Raw genomic sequence first — 18742 nt, 5'->3', positions numbered from 1 at the left:
TAATTTTTGTATTTTTAGTAGAGATGGGGTTTCACCATGTTGGCCAGGCTTGTCTCGATCTCCTGACCTCAGGTGATCCACCCATCTTGGCATCTCAAAGTGCTGGGATTATAGGTGTGAGCTGCCACACCCGCCCCATGTATATGTTTTTTTAAAAAGGGATGAAGAAAAATATACCATGAAAACATCAACGAAAAAAAGCAGGAGTCATCATATTAATGTTGGACAAATCACTACCGATCAGTTTTAGACAAAATATAATCAACTCAATCTAATTGATATTTATAGAACACTTTATTCAACAATAGTAGAATACAAATTTATCTCAAGTACACAAGCAGCATTCATCCCAATAGATCATATTCTGGGCTAAAAACAAACCTCAAAAAATGTGAAGGAAGGGCATTCTTGCATCATATCCAAATAGCACTAGACATTGATAAGAGTTAGTCAGAAACGCCCAACGGTTTGGAATTTAAACACTATACTTTTAAATAGCCCATGGGTCAAAAAAGAGATGTCTTAAGGAAAATTTCAACGTCTTTTGAAATAAAATAAAATAAATCAGAATTTGTGGGATGCAGAATAAGTAGTCCTTAGAGGGAGATGTATAGCATTGAATACTTATACTCGACAAAGATGAAAAATCACAAAGTTGCTTAAATTTCTACCTTAGGAAACTCATGAGAGAAAAGAAAACCTATTTTGGAGGACAAGGGGAAAGAATTGCTTGAGGCCAGGAGTTCCAGATAGCCTGGACAACATAGCGAAACCCCCCAAAATTAAAAAATTAGCTGGGTGTGGTGGCATGTGCCCGTAGTCCCAGCTACTAGGGAGGCTGAGGCAGGAGGATCACTTGATCCTGGGAGTCTGAGGCTGCAGTGATCTATGATTGTGCCACTGCACTCCAGCCTGGGGGGGCACAGCAAGACCCTGCCAAAAGAAAGAAAGAAAGGAAAGGAAAAGGAGAAAGAAGGAAAGAAAGAAAGAAAAGAAAAAAGAAAGAAAGAAAGAAAAAGAGGAAAGGAAAGAAAGAGGAAAGGAAAGGAAGAAAGAGAAAGAAGAAAGAGAAAGAAAAAGAAAGAAAGAAAGGAGGGAGGAAGGGAAGGAAGGAAGGAGAAAGGAGAAAGAGAGAAAGAGAAAGAAAGAAAGAGAAAAGGGAAGAAGGAAGGAAGGAAAGAAGAAAGAAAGAAAGAGAAAGAAAAAGAAAGAAAGAAAAGAAGAAAGGAAGAAAGAAAGAAAGAGAAAAGCAAACCTAAAGCAAGCAGCAGGAAGAAGATAAAAATTAGAGCAGAGCTCAACCAAATCAAAAACAGGAAAAGAATAGAGAGAATCACAGAAACCAACAGCTGATTCTTTAGAAGAATATCTCCAGAATAAATTCCCAGAAGTGTGTGACGGTTCAAAGAGCTTGTGAATTTTAAATTTGGAAAGACAGCACTGCATAGATCAATTTACATTCCCACCCCAATGTGTGAAAATCTCAGTTTCTGCATATTCCTGTCTGCACTGTACATGATCAATATTTTTATTCTTTGACAGTCTAATACAAATAATAGAAATGGTGCCTTTTCTTGTAAAGTTTTGCCTTCCTCTTCATGTGTTTCTAAGTTAAGTCTATCATTTTCTGGGAAATATTTCAAGTCCTTTGCCCACTCATTTTTCTATTGATTAGTTGCTATTTTTCCTTATTGATTCAAAAGTAGTATTTAAATAATTAGTTTAAGGGAACTAACCATTTTCACATACAACAAATTTCCCCTACTTTGTTTTATTTATTTATTTAGAGACAGGGTCTCACTCTTTCATCCAGGCTGGAGTGAGGTGATGTGTTCACACTCACTGCAGCCTCAACTACAAGGGTTCAGGCGATTCTCCCACGTCAGCCTCCTGAGTACCTGGGACCACAGGCGTGTGGCACCATGCCTGGTTAATTTTTAAAGGACCACAGGCATGTGCCACCATGCCTGGTTAATTTTTAAAAATTTCTTGGAGAGGTAGTGTTTCACCGTGTTGCCCTGGCTGGTCTCAAACTCCTAGGCTCCAGCGATCCTCCCGCCTCCACCTCCCAAAGTGCTGGGATTACAGGCATAAGCCACTGTACCCAGCCTAATTCCCCCTACTTTGTCCAATGTATTTTGACTTTGTTCACTGTATTTGCTGCCACCAAGTGTATTGGACGAACCACTCTTTCTCAAACCCCAAAAGCCACAGAAGAGAAAAGTCTCACCTATGCCAAGATTCTTCTAACTCTTTCATTGCTTCATTTTTTACTTTTAAATTTTTAATCTATCCTTTTGATATATAAGGAGTGATGTGTCATTGAATTTCAAGGTTATTTCTGAACATCTGAAAAGCAGTTTGCTGCATTTTTTCTGAAGCCTGTATATTTTTCACACATAATTCATGTTCCTTAAGAAAAATCTGAAAATAGATAAAAAGAATTAAAAACACCCACAATCACATCATTTGGATATACCTTCTGTTATTTTATTATATAACATTTCTCAATGAAAAAAATATGTAAATATAACACTTTTTAAAACAAGAAATGGAATTGCAGTACACATCATGTTTTACCATCTGCATTTTTTGATTCACAACATATCGCGATGATCTTTTCAAGGGCATCTTTTTGGTCATGCTTTGGGTTGAAATCGTGATTACGAGGGTTGAGGAAGGTGAAGGAGCAGAGGTGTTTGGATGAATCTTTCATTCTCCGAGTTTGCTGGCAACAGGAAGGAGAACTGAAGGGCGGCAGCTTGAGGACCATCTGGGTTAAGGAGTCATATTTTCCTTGGGATGGAACAGTCCTGCTGTAGACACCAAGGAACGACCGGGAAAGTGAAGGGGAAAATGGGAGGAGGCTGGAGGCAGAGGGGAGGGGTTCTCTTGCCAGGAGAGGAGAGAAAAGGAAGACAGGAGGATGAGGGGATGGATATTAAGAAGCAGAACGGATGGAGGAGTTCACACTGCGTGGTTCCAATCTCCCTGAAGCAGATGAGGTCATCGGCTGAGAGCAAGGAGGACTGGAGTGAGTTTGGCGCCTCCAGGAAGCGAGAATGTTGGAGCAGAGGCTCTGGGAACTTCATCAGGGAGCCAAGAAGAGCAGTGGCAAAAGCCAAGTAGGGGAACAGTCGGAGCAGCCACTTGGCTCCGCCAGCCCCGCTCTGGATCCAGGAGCGGAAAAGAGAGGAAGGAGGCTTGAAGCATGGCCAGGGTGGAGGTAGGGGGAGGGGGGATGGATACAGCAGACCCCCTGGCCTGGAGCAAGCACCCTTGGGTGTCCAGAACGGAGGCCAAATGCAGGGAAGATTGCCTCTCATCAATACCATGCTCTGGGATGGGTGTGGTGGCTCAGTCACGCCTGTAATCCCAGCATTTTGCGAGGCCGAGGCGGGCAGATCATTTGAGGTCAAGAGTTTGAGACCAACCTGGCCAACATGGTGAAACCCCTTCTCTACTAAAAATGCAAAAATTAGCTGGGCATGGTGGTGCAGGCCTGTAATCCCAGCTACTTGGGAGGCTGAGGCAGGAGAATCGCTTGAACCCAGGAGGCGGAGGTTGCAGTGAGCTGAGATCATGCCATTGCACTGCAGCCTGGGTAACAGAGCAAGACACCGTCTTAAAAAAACAAAAAACAAAAAACACCATGCTCTGCCCTCTGCTCAGGTGGTCTTATTTCTGCCTTCCTACTCCAGGGCTCCTATCTGTAGCCTCCCATCCATTTGCCACCCACCTGGCCGCCAGCCTCATCATCCCCTTCTCCTTGAGCTGGGGCCTCCTGATCTTCAGAAACAGACTCCCCCTCATCTCCAGATCCCAGGGAGCAGGAGAAATTCAAGCACTGGCCAGCACTGCATCCTTGAACTCCTCAGCAAGGCACCAAAGTTCTCCATGTATCACTGCCCAAAAATGTCCAGGCAGCCTCCCATCTCCCTGAGGTCCCAACAGCATGACTGTTCAAATCCAGTGTCTTGAACATCTTGTGCAGAGATGGATCAAGCCATGCTGCTGCCTGAAGGAAGTTTGGAGCAAGTGTCTTAGTCCCTTCGGGCTGCTGTAGCAAAGTGCTATAGGCTGAGTGGCTCGAAAACAGCAGCAATTTATTTCTCATAGCTCTGGAAGCTGGAAGTCCAAGATCAGGATGTCAGCATGGGCGGGGTCCTGGTGAGGCCCCTCTTCTGGGTTGCAGACTTCCATCTTCTCTCTGTGTCCTCACATGGTAGAAAGACAGCTAGTTAGCTCTCTGGCCTCTTCTTATAAGTGCACTAATCTGGCCAGGCACAGTGGCTCATGCCTGTAATCCCAGCACTTTGGGAGGCCAAGGTGGGTGGATCACCTGAAGTCAGGAGTTTGAGACCAGCTTGGCCAACATGGTGAAACCCTGTCTCTACTCAAAATGCAAAAATTAGCCGGGCGTGGTGGTGGATGCCTGTAGTCCCAGCTACTCGGGAGGCTGAGACAGGAGAATGGCTTAAACCTGGGAGGCGGAGGTTGCTGTGAGCTGAGATTGCGCCACTACACTCCAGCCTGGGCAATACAGTGAGACTTCGTCTCAAAAAAAAAAATTATAACTGCACTAATCCTATTCATGGGGGTTCCACTTTGTGAAAGGCAAATAAATCTTAGGGTCCTTAAATCACTAAGATAAAGGGAAAAGTCAAGTTGGGAACTGCTTCAGGCGAACCTGCCTCCTATTCTATTCAAAGTCACCTTCTGCTCACTGAGATAAATGCATATCTGATCGCCTCCTTTGGAAAGGTGAATCAGAAACTCAAAAGAATGCAACCATTTGTCTCTTATCTACCTATGACCTGGAAGCCCCCACCCCACTTTGAGTTGTCCGGCCTTTCCAGACTGAACCAATGTTCACCTTACATTTGTTGATTGATCTCTCATGTCTTCCTAGAATGTATACAACCAAACTGTGCTCTGACCACCTTGGTCACATGTCGTCAGTGTAAGATTCTCCCTGGGACCTGAAAACTTGAAGGGCTGAGTAACTCCTCCCTTCTCAGGCCCAGTCCCAAGGCGCAAGGCTACTTAGGTCAGCATCGTGCGTCAGCAAGATAGCAGAAGCAGGAAGAGAGCCTGCCCGAAGACACGTACCCTGGCCGGAAGTCACGTACCCCTGAAGATCGAGAAAGAGGCCATGTGGGTATAACGTAGCAGTTACGTCAGACTAGGACACTTCTTGTTTACAGGAGACTATAAAACCTTTGCCCTGTCCTCAACTGGGGCTGACGCCATTTTAGGCCTCAGCCCGCCTGCACCCAGGCGCTCATTAAAACAGCACGTTGCTCCTCACCGCCTCGTGTTGTCTGTTGGCGCACTCTTGGGGTTCGAATGGATACAAGAACCTTACAGTCAGGACCTCCTAAGGCTGTGTCACTGGCGCACGTTCTCAACCTTGGCAAAGTAAACTTTCTAAATTAACTGAGACCTGTCTCAGATTTTCCGGGTTCACAACTCTTATGACTTAATTACCTTCCAAAGGCCCCACCTCCAAATACCATCACATTAAGATCAGGTTTTCAACACATGAATTTTAGTAGGAGACAGACATTCAGTCCATTACAAAAGAAAACAACAGGGATAATTCATCCAGGCAAATAATTCCAACACAGCGGGGCAGGCACATGACAGAGGCCAGCAAAAGGCATCCCTGGGCCAGGTGTGGCAGCTCACACCTGTAATCCCAGCACTTTAGGAGGCTGAGGCAGGAGGATCCTTTGGGCCTAGGAGTTCGAAACCAGCCTGGGATGGAGCTGCAGCCATCGCTTCTGCAGTCCTATGGCAATACAGGATGGCACAAGATCACTCTCTCAACTTTCACCCTCTGGCTCCTATATTCAAGGAGGCATGGTGGGCCAGGCGTGGAGCCTCATGCCTGTAGTCCCAGCACTTTAGGAGCTGAGGTGGGAGGATCCCTTTAGGCCAGGAGTTTGAGACCAGCATGGGCAACATAACAAGACCCCATCTCTATATAAAATTAAAAGCTGAGCTGAGGATGGTGGCACATGCCTGTAGTCCCAGCACTTTAGGAGCTGAGGTGGGAGGATCCCTTTAGGCCAGGAGTTTGAGACCAGCATGGGCAACATCTGTTTATATATAACATCTCTATATAAAATTAAAAGCTGAGCTGAGGATGGTGGCACATGCCTGTAGTCCCAGCTACTTAGGAGGCTGAGACAGGAGGATCGTGTGAGCCCAGGAGTTGGAGGCTGCAGTGAGCTGGGATCACACCCCTGCACTCCAGCCTGGGTGATAAAGCAAAACTCTGTCTCCAAAAAATGAAAATAAAAAAAGGACCGCACTAGAGATGAGCTCTAAAGGACAGCAGGAAAGAAAGGGGAAGGGAACTCCAGGCAGATGGAACCCTATGAGCAAAGGTTCCAAGTCAAGAAGAGCCTGCAATGTGGGGTCATTCAAGATCAGAATGGCTTGAAGCTGTGGCAACTGTGGGCCCTGACCCTAGGCATAGGAGGCTCTTTTTTTGAGACGGAGTCTTGCTCTGTTGCCAACCTGGAGTGCAGTGGCGCGATCTCAGCTCACTGCAACCTCCGTCTCCCTGGTTCAAGCGATTCTCCTGCCCCAGCCTACTGAATAGCTGGGATTATAGGCACGCGGCACCATGCCCAGCTAACTTTTGTATTTTTTTTTAGTAGAGATGGGGTTTCACCATGTTGGCCAAGATGGTCTCCATCTCCTGATCTCGTGATCCGCCCGTCTCGGCCTCCCAAAGTGCTGGGATTACAGGCGTGAGCCACTGCGCCGGGCCCATAGCAGACTCTTATGTGCATTGCCGTGGGCTACTGTGCAAAGTGCTGGGATTACAGGCGTGAGCCACTGCGCCGGGCCCATAGCAGACTCTTATGTGCATTGCCGTGGGCTACTGTGGTGTGACCAAGTGTGGGTTCCACCTGGGTGTAGGACACGGGCCCTCCTCCTGGGGCTGCCCAGCCATGCAGGCTTTGAGCCCTCATCGTGAGGCATTTTGCTCTCTATCCTCTGAGCCTATCTCTGCCTGCAGAAACCATCTCCCCTCTGTTCCCAGTGCTGCAATTCCTGCTAAGACCTAGGCAAGGCTTGATGCTGGGTTCTCATTCTCACCGGGGATGCCTGGGCCCTGTGAGTTTCAAGCCAAGTCACTCCTCCACTCTCACTGGGTCTGTGTCTTCATCCATGACCCCAGGAGGGGGCCTAGAGGGAGGCACAGTGGATGTACCTGCAACCACGGCGTGTCCTCTCCTGCCTTCTCTTTCTTTCCTTTTGTGGTGCTGTTTTATCTGGAACTTTGCTGAAGCGGCAGTTTATTCTAATTCTCTCCAGCAGGACACATTGTATACTGTGGTTCATCATATGCTAATAACATAATTATGTGGTTAGAAGATCAGGTCAGCAGAACATCGGCCAGGATGGGAAATAAAGCCAGGCGTTTTCAGGGGAATGTTCCAAGCATCTCTTTAGCAAGGCCTCTCTGGGCTCCCGGCCCAGGGCACAAGGCTGTGAAGCCCTACCACGCAGCGGGAGGATGAGAAGGCAGCTGCCAGGCTGTCCAGTTGAGGTCCCCGACCAGCGACCCCAGGGACCAGTCACCAACCAGCTTGGAAAAACAGGATTAGTCTCTAAATAATGCTTGACAGATTTTTGGAACTTTCTTCTATCCAAAGGGGACCCTGGGGTTTTTAGTCTGGTGTGTAATCTCATAACTACATTGAAGGCAAACAGAAAGTACTAAGATACATGAAAACTTGCTAGTTAGGCCCAAGCACAAGTTCCTTAGTGCTTGGTGAGGCTAGAAACTGGTCTTCTGACCCCGGAGAGAAGTTGCTTTTATTCACTCTATGTCTTCTCAAATACTTGCCTATTACTGCAGCTTCTTCAGAAATGAGGGAGCTGGGAGTCAGGATGGCTGTTCACGCTGGGACAATTGTAGGTCAACTGCAGGAATTTTTTTCCTTTTTTGGAGACAGAGTCTCGCTCTGTCACCCAGGCTGCAGTGCAGTGGCGCGATCTCGGCTCACTGCAACCTCCACCTCCTGGGTTCAAGTGATTATCGTGCCTCAGCCTCCTGAGTAGCTGGGACTATAGGCACACACTGCCACGACTGGCTTTTTTTTTTTTTTTTTTTTTCGTATTTTGAGTAGAGACAGGGTTTTACCATGTTGCCCAGGCTGGTCTCGAACTCCTGACCTCAGACAATCTGCCTCCTTGGCCTCCCAAAGTGCTGGGATTACAGGCGTGAGCCACTACACCCGGCCAGGGGCTCCTTTCTATAGTGCATTTTTTTTTTTTTAAAGAGACAGGGTCTTGCTGTGTTGCCCAGGCTGGAGTGCAGTGGTGTGATCATAGCTCCCTGCAGCTTTGACCTCTTGTGCTCAAGCGATCCTCCCACCCCAGCCTCTTGAGTAGCTGGGACTACAGGCATACACCACTATGCCTGGCTGATTTTTAAAAAAATATTTTTGTAGGCCAGGCCTGGTGGCTCACGGCTGTAATCCCAGCACTTTGGGAGGCCAAGGCTGGCAGATCACTTGAGGTCAGGTGTTCAAGACCAGCCTGGCCAACATAGTGAAACCCCGTCTGTACTGAAAATACAAAAATTAGGTAGGTGTGGTGGCGGATGCCTGTAATCCCAGCTACTCAGTTGGCTGAGGCAGGAGAATTGCTTGAGCCCGGGGAGCGGAGGTTGCAGTGAGCCAAGATCCAGCCACTGTACTCCAGCCTGGGCGAAAGAGCAAGACTCCATCTCAAAAGAAAAAAAAAGGAGGAGAAAGGAGAAGAGGGATGTCAAGAGGTTAGGAAGCAGATGGTGTGAAACAGACCAGGACTTCAGGCAGCTGAGAAATATTTGTCACACCCTGTGGACATGGCTCTGCTAGCTCTCTTTCTGGTAGGAGAACAAGCTTTTCAAGGTGGAGAGTGTGCGTGAAGGGTTTGTTTATGGAAATCCAAAGGTTCAGTTCATGAAGTTGGCCAGGGGCCCCCTTCTCATCTCTTTCTGGAAACTCTTCCTACTCCCAGGAGCCCCTTCTCTTCCAAGAACCTCCCAGAACCTGGATTTCATTAAATACCAAGGAGGTAAAACACTTTTTAATCATCTGTAAGATTTGAACTCTTAAAGGCCCACATCTGTGGTTGTCAAAATGTGGCCCCAGTACCAATGATAGGTGCCTGAGAGTGTGTCAGAAATGCAAAAGCAGACGAAGCGCATTGGCTCACACCCATGATCCCAGCACTTTGGGAAGCCACAGCAGGAAGACTGCTTGAGCCCAGAAGTTCAAGGCTGCAGGGAGCGATGATTGCACCACTGCCCTCCAGCCTAGGTGACAGAGACAGACAATGTCAAAAAAAAAAAAAAAAAAAGGTCCAGGCACAGTGGCTTACAAGGCCTATATTCCCAGCACTTTGGGAGGCCAAGGTGGGAGGATGGCTTGAGCCTAGGAATTTGAGACCTAGGGTTCTCATTTCCTGAGCAATATGGTGAAACTCCATCTCTACAAAAAAATACAAAAATTAGCACATGGTGGCACGTGCCTGTAGTCCCAGCGACTTGGGGGACTGAGGCAGGAGAATCACTTGAGCCTGGGAGATCGAGGCTGCAGGGAGCTGTGACTGTGCCACTGGACTCCAGCCTGGGTGACAAAGTGAGACCCTGTCAAAAGAAAGAAAGAAAGAGGAAGAAAGAAAGAAAGAAGAAAGAGGAAAGAGAGAAAAGAGAAGAAAGAAGAAAGAAAAGGAAGGAAGGAAGGAAGGAAGGTAGGAAGAAAGGAAAAGAAATGCAAAAATAGCTAAATTCTAATTCAGCAGCAAGGATTGCAAAGCGTCTCTCCTCCCTCAGCAGATACCCTTCGGCTGCCAATGTCCAGGTAAGATGCCTTTGTCCTATAAAGCTGGGGCAAAATTAATATTCACCCAGCACCTCACAAGGGCCAGGCATGGAGGTAAACACCTCTCTTTCACCAATGAAGAAACTCAAGTTCAGAGAAGTTCAGTAACTTGCCCAAGTCTGCATGGCTAGGAGGCTGCACAGTCAGCATTTGTTTTTGTTTTTTTGAGACAGAGTCTCACGCTGTCGCCCAGGCTGGAGTGCAGTGATGTGATCTTGGCTCACTGCAACCTCCACCTCCTGGACTCAAGTGATTCTCCTGCCTTAGTCTCCCAAGTAGCTAGGACCACAGGTGTGCGCCACCAGGCCTGGCTATTTTTTGTATTTTTAGTAGAGGCAGGGTTTCACCATGTTGGCCGGGCTGGTCTCGAACTCCTGATCTCAAATCATCCACCCGCCTCATCCTCCCAAAGTCCTGGGATTACAGGCGTGAGCCACCACTCCCCGTCGCACAGTGAGCATTTGAACCCAGATCTGGTATTCGTTAAAGCCCTAAGCTCCTGTTGAGTAGAAAACAGTTTTCAAACTTTTTGGTCTCAGGGAAAGTTCCCTTTGCACTCTTAAAAATTATTGAGCACCTCAAAAATCTTTTGTTTATGTGTGCTATATCTAGGGATATTTACTATGTGAGAACGTAAGGCTGATAAATTCTTAAAATATTAATTCATTTTAAACAATAAGGAACCTATTGCGTGTTTAACATAAATAACACGCTTTAACATAAATAACACGCTTTAAGAAAGCAGATCTTTCCCAAACAAAAAAGCGTAGTGAGAAGAATGGCATTGTTTTTGTTGTTGTTGTTGTTGTTGTTTGTTTGTTTATTTGTTTTGAGACAGAGGTTTGCTCTCCTTGCCCAGCCTAGAGTGCAATGGTGCGATCTCGGCTCACCACAACCTCCACCTCGCAGGTTCAAGCAATTCTCCTGCCTCAGCCTCCCGAGTAGCTGGAATTACAGGCATGCGCCACCACACCCAGCTAATTTTGTATTTTTTAGTAGAGATGAGGTTTCTCCATGTGGGTCAGGCTGGTCTCAAACTCCCTCACGTGATCTGCCCGCCTCAGCCTCCCAAAGTGCTGGGATTACAGGTGTGAGCCACCACGCCTGGCCGGCATTGTTTTATATTTTTGCAAAGCTCTTCAATATCTGGCTGAAGACAGCTAGATTCTCAAATCTGCCTTTAATCTGTTGCAATACCCCACGTCATGTAGCCTCTGGAAAACACTGTATGCTTGTGAATGAAATGAATGTGAAGGAAAAGGCCAATAGCATGTTAGGATTGTTGTAAAGTAGTTTTGTCCCTGCAGCCTCCCCGAAAGAGTCTTGAAGAGCCCAGAGATCCCCATACCACACTTAAAGTTTTTTTAAATTAAAAATTTTTTAAAATTTGTATGTGTATATAGTATATATCTATGGCATACATGAGGTACTTTGATACAGGCCTGGAACATGTAATAATCACATCAGGGTAAATGAGGTATCCATCACCTCAAGCGTCTATCATTTTTTTGTGTCACAAATGTTCCGGCCGGGCGCGGTGGCTCACGCCTGTAATCCCAGCACTTTGGGAGGCTGAGGCGGGCGGATCACAAGGTCAGGAGATCAAAACCATCCTGGATAACACGGCGAAACCCCATCTCCACTAAAAAACACAAAAAAATTAGCCGGGCGTGGTGGCGGGCGCCTGTAGTCCCAGCTACTTCGGAGGCTGAGGCAGGAGAATGGCGTGAACCTGGGAGGCGGAGCTTGCAGTGAACCGAGATCGCGCCACTGCGCTCCAGCCTGGATGACAGAGCGAGACTCCGTCTCAAAATAAATAAATAAAATAAAAAAACAAATGTTCCAATTATACTCTTTTAGTTAGTTTAAAATGTACCATAAGTTCTTGTTCACCGCAGTCACCCTGCTGTGCTATCGAATAGTAGATCTTATTCATTCTATCTAACTATATGTTTGTACCCATTAATCATCACCACGTACCCCCTCCCTACTACCCTCTTCCCGGCCCCTGGTAATCATCATTCTATTCTCTATCTCCATGAGTTCAGTTGCTTTGATTTTTATCTCCATGAGTTCAGTTTCTTTGATTTTTAGATCACATAAATCAGTGAGAACATGAGAACTTAGACCCAGACTACACTTAGAAAACTGCTGGAATACAGTAAAACTGAGGAATCATCTTAATTTGAGGGCTTGTAGGTGCTCTTTTTTTCTTTCTTTCCTTTTTTTTTTTTTTTTTTTTTTGAGATGGAGTTTCACTCTGTCACTCAGGCTGGAGTGCAGTGGTGTGATCTCAGCTCACTTCAACCTCCGCCTCCTGGTTTCAAGTGATTCTCCCGCCTCAGCCTCCTTAGTAGCTGGGATTACAGGCGTATACCTCCGTGCCCGGCTAATTTTTGTATTTTTAGTACTGATGGGGTTTCGCCATGTTGGCCAGGCTGGTCTCGAACTCCTGACTTCAGGTGATCCACCCGCCTCGGCCTCCCAAAGTGCTGGGATTATAGGCGTGAACCACCATGCCTGGTCTTTTTAACATTTCTTTAGAGACAGAGTCTCACTGTTGCCCAAACTGGAGTGCAGTGGTGTGATCTTAGCTCGCTGCAGCCTCGAACTTCCAGGCTCAAGCGATCCTCACACCCCAGCCTCTCATGTAGTGGGGACCACAGGCTTGCACTACCACACCCAGCTAAGTTTTAAAATTTTTTGTATAGACACGGTCTTACGATGTTGCCCTGGCTGGTCCCAAATGCCTGGACCCAAGCTATCCTCCCACATTGGCCTCCCAAAGCTCTAGGATCACAGGCATGAGCCATCATGCCTGGCATCATTTTGATAATCCATCTTTCATAAACAAATACTGGGTTTATGTCTCTAGTCTGGCTTCTGTCAAGTTTTCATGTGGAGACTGAGAAATGGGCTGGAGAAAAGGGGGAAAAAAGGGAATGTGGGAACCAGCATGTGCTGCTGGAATTCTGAACTATGTCCCTTGGTCACCACGAAGGAAGAGTGGGTCGCTGGCTGCTTGTTTGGGATGTTATCTGAAGAGCAGGATGCCCAGCCGAGCCCTGCCCCCCATGATCTGCCCAGGGATAACACTCATCTCTGGCCTCAAGTCCCCGACATGTGTAACAGTGTGGTAGACATTCAACCCAGCAATGCTATTATTGGGTATATATTCAAAGGAATAGAAATCATTCTACCATAGGCCAGGCACAGTGGCTCACGCCTTTAGGCTCAGCTCTTTGGGAGGCTGAAGCAGGAGGATCACCTGAGGTCAGGAGTTTGAGACAGGCGGATGACCTGAGGTCAGGAGTTCAAGAGCAGCCTGGCCAACATGGTGAAACTCCATCTTAACTAAAAATACGAAAATTAGCTGGATATGGTGGCACGTGCCTGTAATCTCAGCTACTCGGTTGTCTGAGGCATGAGTATCACTTGAACCCGAGAGGCAGAGATCGCAGTGATCTGAGATCGTGCCACTGCACTCCAGCCTGGTTGACAGATTGAGACTCTATCTCAAAAATCAATCAATCAATCCATCCATCCATCGTTTACCATGCACATAAATAAATAAATCATTCAACCATGTACATTCTACCATAGTGCTGAATTGGACATGTATGTGCATGCAAAGACACATGGACGTATATGTTCATTTCAGCACTATTCACAATAGCAAAGATATGGAATCAACCTAAATGCCCATCAACGGTAGACTGGATAAAGAAAATAGGGTACATATACACCATGGAATACTATGCAGCTATAAAAAAGTGAGATCATGGCCTTTGCAGCAGCATGGATGTAACTGGAGGCCATTATCCTTAGCCGATTGACACAGGAACAGAAAACCAAATACCACATGTTCTCACTTGCAAGTGGGAGCTAAACATTGAGTGTACAAGGACACAAAGAGGGTAACAACAGACACTGGGCCCAATTTGAGGGTGAGGATTGGAAAACTATCTATGACTATTACACTGATTACCCGGGTGACAAAATAGTCTGCACACCAAACCCTTGTGTTATGCAATATTCCCATGTAACAAACCTACATATGTGCCCCTGAACCTAAAAAAAGTTGAAAATTAAAATTTTTAAAAAAAATGTGTGATGGAATTGTATAGTCTCTAGGATATTCAAGCTGGGTCGGACCCACAATGGGGAACCTGAGGCCCACAGACTGCAGCCTATGCAAGCCCTCCAGTACTGTTCCTGGGAGAGCTGAGATGGAATCCATGTTCTTCCTCTACCTGCTGACACCCCTGGACTCAATTTTCCAGCTCGGCAGATCCTCCAGGAAACACTGGTTATCCAGAGGAAACTCTGAGTCAGGGGAGAGGGACTTTTTAATTTAACTTTGTTTTATTGAGATGTGGTCTTGCTCTGTCACCCAGGCTGGAGTGCAGTGGCATGATCATAGCTCACTGTAGCTTTGAATTTCTCTGTTCAAGTGATCCCTCCCACCTCTGCCTCCCAAGTTCTTGGGACTACAGGCTCGCACCACCATATCCAGCTCATTTCAATTTTTTTTGGTCAAGACAGGGTCTTGCTATGTTGCCCAGTCTGGTCTCGAATTCCTGGCCTCATATGATCCTCCTGCTTCAGCCTCCCAAAGTGTGGGAATTACAGGTGTGAGCCTCCATGCCTGGCCAGAGGAGAGGGACTACTAGTCGGGGCTATAGTCAATATGTTACAAATCAAGGTTACATGCTGCTTAGGTGCCATTAAAAAAACAAATTGTCATGGAGATTGTGGGAACAAAAGGTCACTTCTACACCCAACCACGTCCTGCACATTCCAGGGACTGTGGCAATCATGCCACATGTTGTCAGAGAGCAAGCTTCAGGCCACCAAATCGTGGGGGTCTTGGCTCTGGCACTCTGTCCTCCCTGCACCCACCAGGCCCCATGACCGCAGGTAGCCCGGGGTTTTTTCCTTCTTTCCTTCTGCTAAGCATGTGCAACATCCCTTCTGCCAGGGGCTATGCTTATGGCTGGGAACACAGAGCAGGGCCATTCACAGTCCTTGCCCTTGAAAAGCCCCTTCTATCAATGCAGAGAGGAAAGTAGGGGACCATGTCGTAGGGTGTGAGCAATATTTCTCAGGGATAAGGTAGCATAAGGAGGAAACAGACAAAGACAACACTTAAGCAGCCTTGGGAACTGGGAGGCCAGGCACTGGGGAACCCTGAAGTCTCAGATGTGAAGCCAAGGGTGTGAGGGAGGGGGTGGCTTGTGGGGTTTGTCCTAGTCACTCTAGGGCTTCTGGAGGTAGCCTGCCCCAGGTAGGATTCTACCACCTCCAGCAGAAGAATTCTGTGTGGCTTCCTTGGATTTTGAGCAGCCACAGAGGTTTATCTGTCCTGCTCTCTTGTTCCTGGCTAGGCACGGATCTTCCTAGAACTTGATGGGGCTGATGGTGAGCCCAGTTCCAGGCAAGAGGAAAGAAGAGAGACAAGCCAGAGAGGGCGGGCAGGCAGGACCCTAGAGGAGAAAACTAAGCTGGGCTTGGCAATGATCACCTGTGTAATTAGCACCACCGGCCTCATTGTTGCGTCTGAGCAGGGTCCCCTGCTCTCTGGGGTCCTGAATCTAGGCCTCCCTTGGGGAGTTCAGAGCCAGGGCGGGATGGCGGATCCCTGCCTGGGCACAACATCCCATGGTTCTGCTTTCTCTCCATCAAGATATCTTCCCTCCCTTCAGGCAGGATGGGCGATCTCGGCAATCAGGCTTGGGATTGAGTCCTCTCTGTCACACAGATTTTTGTTTAGTTGCTTTTATTTTTATTTTTTAGACAGAGTCTCGCTCTGTTGCTCAGGCTGGAGTGCAGTGGCATGATCTCAGCTCACTGCAACCTCTGCCTTCCAGGTTCAAGTGACTCTCGTGCCTCAGCCTGCAGAGTAGCTGGGATTACAGGTGTGTGCCACCAAGCCCAGCTAATTTTTGTATTTTTAGTAGAGACGTGGTTTCACCATGTTGGCCAGGCTGGTCTTGAACCCCTGACCTCAGGTCACCTACCTCGGCCTCCCAAAGTGCTGTGATTATAGGTGTGAGCCACCGCGCTCAGCCTATTTAGTTGCTTTTAATTGTCAGCGTCTTCATCTCTGGAATATTTTGATTTAAAAAATCTTATGAAGCTGTAAATTAAGCTTGCCTATGTTTACACTGTTTTGAAAATCCTCCTGGTGTTGAGATGATCACAGATTAAATGTGTTTAGAGGCTGGATACAGCCACTCATGCCTGTAATCCCAGCACTTTGGGAGGCCGAGGTGGGAGGATTACTTGAGGCCAGGAGTTTCAGATCAGCCTGGGCAACAGAGTGAGACCCTGTGCCTACAAAAAATTTAAAAATTAGCCAAGGGCAGTGGCACACGCCTGTGGTCCCAGCTAGTCATGAGGCTGAGGCTGGAAGATCGCTTGAGCCCAGGAGTTTGAGGTTGCTCTGAGCTATAATCGCACCACTGCACTGCAGCCTTGGTGACAGAGCCAGACCCTGTCTCTTAAGAAAAATTATGAAAGTGTAAGACAAGCATGCTTAAATTTATCCTGTTTTGAAAACCCTCCCTGTGTTAAGATGATCACAGCTTAAAAATGTTTAGAGAATAGGATCACGAGGTCAGGAGATCGAGACCATCCTGGCTAACATGGTGAAACCCCGTCTCTACTAAAAATACAAAAAATTAGCTGGGCGTGGTGGTGGGCGCCTGTAGTCCCAGCCACTTGGGAGGCTGAGGCAGGAGAATGGTGTGGACCCCGGAGGCGGAGCTTGCAGTGAGCCAAGATCACACCACCGTACTCCAGCCTAGGTGACAGAGCGAGACTCCGTCTCAAAAAAAAAAAAAAAAGTTTAGAGAATAAATGGCCCAAAATCCCTGCTATCACTTTACATCAATGCTGAAATTCAAGAACAGGTTGAGGCTGCCACTGGGAGTGTTGAACCCACTTCAGCTGGTCTAGAGGCCATCAGCAGAGCTGAAGGCCAGTTTGGAGATTGCATTCTTCACCTTTGTCCTCTCCATTTCAGAGACAAAAAATCTAAAGTCCAAAGAGGTTAAGTGAGAGGTCCAAGATCTGATGGAAAAATCCTGGCAGAACTTGAAGTGGATATGGGGGGTGGCTGCTGATGACAGAGAGGTCTCTCAGCAGTACCAGGGGTCCTTTTGCCCTTTCACCTCTCCACATATTTGCAAGGACTGAAAGGGGACCTGCCGGCCAGATGCTCTAGGGCAGGGGTATCCAATCTTTTGGCTTCCCTGGGCCGCATTGGAAGAAGAATGATCTGGAGCCACACATAAAATACACTAACACTAATGACAGCTGATGAGCTAAAAAAAAAAATTCCAAAAAAGTTTCATAATGTTTTGTGTGTGTGTGTGTGTTTTGTTTTTGTTTGTTTGTTTAATTTTTTTTTTGAGATGGAGTTTTGCTCTTGTTGCCCAGGCTGGAGTGCAATGGTACAATCTCAACTCACTGCAACCTCCACCTCCTGAGTTCAAGCGATTCTTCTGCCTCAGCCTCCCAAGTAGCTAGGACTATAGGCATGCACCACCACACCCAGCTAATTTTGTATTTTTACTATAAACAGGGTTTCACCATGTTGGTCAGGTTGGTCTCGAACTCCTGACCTCAGGTGATCCACCGGCCTCGGCCTCCCAAAGTGCTGGGATTACAGGCGTGAGACACCACGCCCGACCTCATAATGTTTTAAGAAGTTTATGAATTTGTGTTGGGCTGCATTCAAAGCCATCCTGGGCTGCGTGTTTACCACAAGCTTCAGGCTGGACAAGCTCGCTCTAGGACTTCAGGGTGGCTCTGATTCTAGATGGAGGTAGCTCTGGCTTGAGGACTCAGGCCACTAGCCTTCAATGTCTGTGCCTGACTTCTGTGAAAGAAAAATCTTAGGCACTGTGATGGTTAATGCTGAGTGTCAACTTGATTGGATTGAGGGATACAAAGTATTGATCCTGGGTGTGTCTGTGAGGGTGTTGCCAAAGGAGATTAACACTTGAGTCAGTGGACTGGGGAAGGCAAATCCACCCTTAATCTGGTTGGCACAATCTAATCAGCTTCCAGTGAATATAAAGCGGGCAGAAAAACGTGAAAAAGGAGACGGGCCTAGCCTCCCAGCCCACATCTTTCTCCTGTGCTGGATGCTTCCTGCTCTCGAACATCGCACTCCAAGTTCTTCAGTTTTGGGACTCGGACTGGCTCTCCTTGCTCCTCAGCTTGCAGATGGCCTACTGTGGGACCTTGTGATCATGTAAGTTAATACTTAATAAACTCTTATATCTATCTTATTAATTCTGTCCCTCTAAGAGAACTCTAATACAGGCACAATACGATTTTGAAGCATTTATTTGAGTAAGCAGCAATTTGGGGATTGGGAAACGCCAAATTGAAAGAGATCAAGTGTTGCCACGACCAGTCTTGAAAGGCAAATATGTGTAAGATATATGCAGAAGCAAAATAAATAAATTATTTGATGCGTTGCGATGATATTAGTTGTCTTATTTAGTCTATCTTCTTGGAAAGTTCCTAGTTATACCATTATGAGTTTGTTGGCTACTTCTGATTCATTGAACTTAAGTTTTACTTTTCTTTAATATAGGCATTCATAACAAATAGCTCAAGTTAAGGGGCTGAGTGTGGTAGTTCATGCCTGTAATTCCAGCACTTTGGGAGGCTGGGGTGGGAAGATTGCTTGAGGCCAGGAATTTGAGGCCAGCCTGGGCAACAGCTAGACTTCGTCTCTACTTTAAATCAAAAAAATTAGCCAGATGTAGTGGTGCATGCCTGTAGTCCCAACTACTTGGGAGGCTGAGGTGGGAGGATCACTTGAGCCC

The sequence above is a fragment of the Pan paniscus genome, chromosome 6 (assembly GCF_029289425.2).
Source record: "Pan paniscus chromosome 6, NHGRI_mPanPan1-v2.0_pri, whole genome shotgun sequence".
In the NCBI taxonomy this organism is placed as follows: Eukaryota; Metazoa; Chordata; class Mammalia; order Primates; family Hominidae; genus Pan; species Pan paniscus.
Note: the sequence above shows the minus strand (reverse complement) of the source record.